Genomic DNA, 6,232 nt, shown 5'->3' with positions numbered 1-6,232 from the left:
ACGAAGGATCAGCTATGAGTCAGTTCAGACTGGACAGCCATGGATATAAGGTTTCTTTCATTCCCCCCCCCCATTCTATTTTGCCAAGCACGGTGTCTTTCCAGAGCCTGCCTCTTCCTGATAACATGTACAAATCATGTGAGATGAAGCCTTGGCCTTCTTGTTGTATTTCTTCTAAGACAGCTGTGTTCATGCCCTGTGTGTTATATTTAACATTGTTTTTCAGCACTAGTTCAAAAGCATGAATTATTCAGTGGTCTTCATTATTTATTTCATATACATGCAAGGCAGTTGAAAATGCCATGCCTTGGGTCAGGCACATCTTAGTCCTCAAAGTGTCATCTTTGCCTTTGAACACTGTAAGGAGATCTTTTGCAGTAGATTTACCCAAAGTAATAATATGACATTGATTTCCTGACTTATATGAGTGTGATGTGTCAAATGTGATAATGGTTACCCATGGTGGACAGTGTTTGGTGGATCTCCCTGATGAAAACAAGCTTGGAAACAGGAGTGGCATCCACTTCTGAAATAACTTGCCTCCGGAAACTCTATGAACTTGGAGAAAAGGTAAAAGTTATACAAGTATTCAGGTCTTTCTTTCATAGGATGGCTATGAGTCGTCTATGACTCGACAACAACAACAACGATGGGTGTGTATAGGGAGCTCTAGTGGCCTAGAAGCAAGAAGATGCACTGCAATCCCGAAGGCACGTAGTTTGAGGCCACCAGTTGCTGTGTGGGAGAAGGATAGACAGTCTTCTCTAGTGTGATTAACTGCCTCTGAAAACCCACCAGAGGGTCAGCTATGGGTCTGTTCCGACTCTACGGTACACAAAAACATGGGTGTGCATTTTGGTTGTGGATCCAAATGAAATGAAATCTTTGACAAATTCTATCTTCATTTATAATGATGTTGCATATGGGTTCAGTTGTGAGGCTATTTGCTTTCTTTATATTGGGATGTAAGCTGTACTATTGTTGTTGTTGTATACGGTAGAACTGGAACCGACCCATAGCTGACCCTCCAGTGGGTTTTCAGAAGCAGTTAATTGCATGGGAGGAGATTGTCCATCCTTCTCCCACAGAGCAGCTGGTGGCCTCAAACTGTGTGTCTTTGGGATTATTGCACAGCTTCTTGCCACTAGGCCATGAGAGCTCCCTAATCTATACTATAGGTTCTAGTTCTTTTATCTTCCAATAAATGTTTCAAGTTCTCTTGCTGTTAGCAAGCAGGTTGTATCATTTACATATCACAAGTTTTAGTGAGTCTGCCTGCTGTCCTGATGCTACATTCTTCCTATAGTCAGCTTCTCAGATTATTTGCTCACCACACAGATTGAATCAGTATGGAATCCGATGGTAAATTTGTTCTGTTAAAATGACTGCCTCTCTTTTTATGTACAGGTTCCATACGAGCATCATTAAGTGTTCTGTAATTCACACTCTTTATAATGTGTTAAGCAATTTATTAGGACCCTCATAGTCAAACGCCACTGCATAGTCAGTGGAACAGATGCACTTCTTTGTGGTGTTCTCTGCCCTCAGCCAAGGTCCATCAGGCATCAGCAATGATGTAGCTTCTTTTTTCTTCCGTGTCCTCTTCTAAATTTACCTTGAGTTTCTGGCCTTTGCCTGTGGATGTACGGCTGCAGCCCCTTTTGAAATATCTTCTGCAGAGTTTTACTTTGCATGCTATTAATGGTATCGCTCAATAATTTCTACAGTTTATTGAACCACCTTTCTTAGAGTGGGCACAGATCTGAATCTCTTCCAACTCACTGACCAAGTGGCTGTCTTCCATATTTCTTGGCATAAACTCGTGAGTGCACTCAGCATTGCATCAGTTTGCTGAAACACCTCAGTTGATATTCTGTCAATACCTACATCTTGGTATTGCCCTACACCACTGACTTCATGTATCTTGGACTTCTTCCCACTTTACATTTAGTTCTTGGTCATATGTTATCTTCCGAGGTGGTTGATCATTGACCAGTTACTTCTGGAATAGTGACTCTGTGTATCCCTTTTGTTTCCTTTAGATTCTTCCTGTGTTCAGTATTTTGCCCATAGAATCTTTCAGTATTGAAACTTGATATTTGCATTTTCTTTCTTCAGTTCTTTCAGCTTGAGAAATACTGAACATGTTCTTCCCTTTTGGTCTTCTAATTCTAGGTCTTCCATGGCAATGTTTTACTTTGTCTTTTTGAGAAAGAGGCTGGAACGCACAAAAGTCCTGAGTTACAAATCTGTTGTGTGGAGGGTTGAATTGGGCCACTCACTAGATACGCACCTTTAGCATTTTTTGCATGCCTTCTTGCCTTTGAGACTCAAGTAACTGAGTCATGCACTCACCATATTACTGTTCTTCATATAAATATAGTATCTTTATATAGGACTGGCTTAGGGGCTGATAAGATTTTTTTTTATAGGATTGTCTCTGGTAGCACAAAAGGTTAGGTCCTGAACTATTAATAGAAATACTGGCAATTTGAACATACTCAGAAATGTCTTGGATGCAGGGTTTGGATTTAGGGCAGGCCCGTCCCCATGAGTCTGTCATAGTGTTCCATGTCAGAGCAAACTGTAGCCCCAAACCATTGCCTGGCATCCTTGCTCATAAGCTGCAGGCACTGAAGTGAATTTCACTGGGCTGGGGGTGGGGGTGGGGCTAAGAAGAAATGGGGAGAAGAGAAATGTCTTAGGAGAAGGATCCAGTGATTTATTTCCAACATGTTACAACTTTGAAAATCCTGTTGAGCCTAATTGTGCACCCATGAGGTCAAAGAATAGACTCAATGGCAACTAGTTGTCTGTTGGTTTCTGGTTTGGTTGGTTAGGACTTATCACATCATCCCACTGGGGCAGATGAGAATTCTAACTCTACTGTACCCTGACCCTGGATTTTTATCAAGTAATTAAACTCTTCATAGCCACCTGTCAAAGTAGAACAATACTGACTTTGCCCAAGTTGTTTGGAAGATTAAATAAGTTGTTGTTGTTATTAGGTGCTGTTGTGTCAAGTATGATTCACAGTGACCTTATGAACAAAATATCTGAACCCTGCCATATCCTGCACCATCCTCACACTTCCTGACACACAAGAGCCCTTTGCAGCAGTCACCATGTCAATCCATCTGTTAGAAGGTCTTCTTTTCCTTTGCCAATCCTTCACCCTTCCCAGCATCATGTCCTTCTCCAAGGAATAGCACCTCCTGGCAACATGTCCAAAGTATTTGTGGCAAAGCCTCATCACTCTTGCCTCCAAAGAACACTCCGGCTGCATCCTCTCCAAGACATATCTGTTCATTCTCTTGGCCGTCTATGGGATGTTCAGCGCTCTTTTCCAACACCACAGCTCAAAGACATTGATTGAATATGTTAAAAAAATGAAGTCTCTAACACAGAGCTTGTCATGGAACTGTTGCTGAAAAAAAGAGACAAAGAGCAGATTTTAAAAAAAATTATTGTGATTTGTGTGAAAGTTTACAAAGCATATTGTAGCATTTCCCCCTCCTAATCAATTAATCATGCCTATTTTGTTTCATCTTGTTAATTACTATAAACACAATATCTGATCATCCATTCATTCCACATTGACCTTCCCTTCACCCATCCCAATAAAGTGTTCATTGTCCATCCATTAATTTTCTACCTATTTCCCCAATCGTAATAGGTTAGTTCTCTATGTAATCTTTTCTCTAGTTTTAATAGCAGTAGACTTATACAGTATTTGTTCTTTTGTGACTTATTTCACTCAGTATAATGCCTTCTAGATTCTTTCATGTTATGCTGTGTTTTCATGAATTTCTCAGTTTTTCAGTGCGTCTTAGTTCTCCATTGTGTTTGCCTTCAGTAACAAAGAATAAGAAATCATTAAAAAACTCCAGGAAAAATAGAGATGTACAAGGAAGGATGTATACAGCATACTCCTTGATCGGGCAATGAATACTTAAATGGTCATAATAACCCTTGGCTTTTTATTTATTCTTCTTGTCTTTGTTACTAACTGGACATTTCAGTATGAGGCGAATGAAGGCGGTAATCGTGGGCAGCCTTGCCTTGCGGCTGACTCTAAAGGGAGTGGCTCTAACGTATATCATTAGATATGACTGTGAGCTCAAGCAGCTGTGGAATGGTGAAATCTGATGCCTCGCAAAACCTCTGAACCATTCCTTCTTGCAACTAAATTGACAAAGAATGCCATGTCCTTTCCATGCTTCAGTTGTTCCATGACTCCACATCGCCTGTGGGATAAAATGTAAGCCTTTCTAGCCCAATGTTAAAAGGCCTCTGACCCTTTCCTGATTGCGGGTCAACAGGGTTTACCCATTCGCACCGTGTTGTTCATTCCGTTCCCAACATCTAGGCATTTCAGATCACACCCCTCTCCTTCACGCCTGCTCGCCTCTGCACATAGTCTTCTCTTTGCCTGGAATGCTTTCCTCTCATTCTTCAGCCTGGAAAAATCCCACTCATCTTACAAAGACCAGCTGACCTGTTTGAGAAGGTTCCCTCCCACCTCCTTGAGCACCTGGTAAAAAACTGTTACAGTCCTGAGCTCGGTGCCTGACAAGCAGAGGGGCTTTAAATGTTTGTCAAAGAAACACATGACTGAAATCCTGAGTAAAACTCTAGGTCACTAAAAAAAAAATAAATCATCCTGTTCTTCCCACAGATCCAGACTGCACAGTCAGCCTCCAAACTTCCCACACATGTTAAAAATTTTTGTCTTTTGCCTTTATATTTGAACAATAGTTTGGCTGAAAATAAAGTTCTTGAGTCACACTTTTCCCCTTGATGACTTTGTAGGTGTTGTGCCATTGTATTTGAAAGCAGGATTGATCCTATCATGGTGATGTCAGAGGCCAGGCTGATATTTTCCCCCTCTTTTTTTAAAAAAAATTTTTTTAACCCCAGGAATCATTTTATTACAATGTGACCCCAGCTCTGGCTTCTCAGGTGTAGGTCAGAGGGTGCTGGCCATCGGTCGCTGAGGAGTGCAGTGGATATAGGGGCAGGCTCACGCCAGGCCAGGAGGGTTGTTGTGGGAGCTGGTCTGGCCTAGGCCAGACTCCTGAGCTTGAGTCTTGAGGTAGTGTCCAGGTCCACACTGGCTGGAGCTGCCAGGATCTGGGCTGCAGCTCCAGTGGGGACACTGTGGAATGGGGGGCGGGGGCGGCAAGGCCTGGAATGCATCCTGTGTAATGAAAGCAGGCTGGGGTGCTCCTCAGGAGCAGCTGGTCCTTTCAGCTTTCTTGATTTCCTCAGAGAAGGCCTCCTTCAGAGTTGAATATGCCTTGTCCAGGTTGTTGTTGATGCTGACGAGGTCAAACAGGCCTGGTTCCTTGATGCTCTCCATGTTGACCTTGGCAGTGGCCAGCCACTTAACGAGGTTCTCCTCTGTCTCCGTGTTCCGGCCTCTCAAACGTTGTTCCAGGATCTCAAGGGAGGGTGCCAGCACGCAGATGTAGAGGGGCCACAGCTCTGTCTTCTTGATGTTCCGCACACCCTGCAGGTCCACATCCAGCACGCAGATCCAGTTCATGGCCTGTACGGCCTGCACAGTGGCTTTGCTTGTCCCATACAGGTTCCCTGAGAATTCAGCATGCTCAACGAAGTCGCCTGCAGCAATGTCTCTCTGCATGGCTTCCCTGGTGACAAAGTAGTACTTTTTGCCATTCTCTTCCCCAGGTCTCAGGTCCCTTTTGGTATGGAACACACTGAAGCCAAAGATATTGCCATACTCTCATAGGAGCTTCTTCAGCAGGGTGCTTTTCCCGGCCCCTGACGGACCACTCAGGACGACTGGTCTTGGTCTTGACATCCCTTTGACTTGGTAGCATAACTTTCTATCCTCCAGGCCCACAAGAGATTCAGTTTCGTCCGAGAGGGTCCAGCCCAGGGCGGGTGCTGCCAGCCTGGCCAGCGGACACTGCAACATACACAGCTCCCAGGCACTAGATCGTCTGCCAGCACTGGCCTGGCCCCCGTGGGCCTATTTGCCCCCTCTTAAGTGATTTGCTTTTTTTTTTTTACTATATTGTTGCTTAAATGTGTAGAAAGGATACGTAACAAACTATACACCATCTTAACAATTTCTATATGTGCAAATAAATGGTATAGATTATATTCTTCAAGTTGACATCCTTGCCAAATCATTCCACCACCATTAACAAACTCAATGACCTTTAAGTAGAAAACAAAAGAAAACTGCTTTTTCAATTTCCTC

At 43.2% G+C, this 6,232-nt stretch overlaps 1 pseudogene; it reads right to left on the bottom strand.

The window, feature by feature from the left end:
• Positions 1 to 5,230: 5,230 nt before the first annotated feature.
• Positions 5,231 to 5,944, bottom strand: LOC102853779 (annotated as a pseudogene).
• Between the last annotated feature and the right edge of the window lie 288 nt (positions 5,945 to 6,232).

This window comes from Elephantulus edwardii, unplaced genomic scaffold (assembly GCF_000299155.1).
Source record: "Elephantulus edwardii isolate Elephantulus edwardi_28Jun2011 unplaced genomic scaffold, EleEdw1.0 scaffold00152, whole genome shotgun sequence".
NCBI lineage: Eukaryota > Metazoa > Chordata > Mammalia > Macroscelidea > Macroscelididae > Elephantulus > Elephantulus edwardii.
The sequence above is the reverse complement of the archived record's forward strand: the minus strand, read 5'-3'. Positions and strand labels throughout refer to the sequence as shown.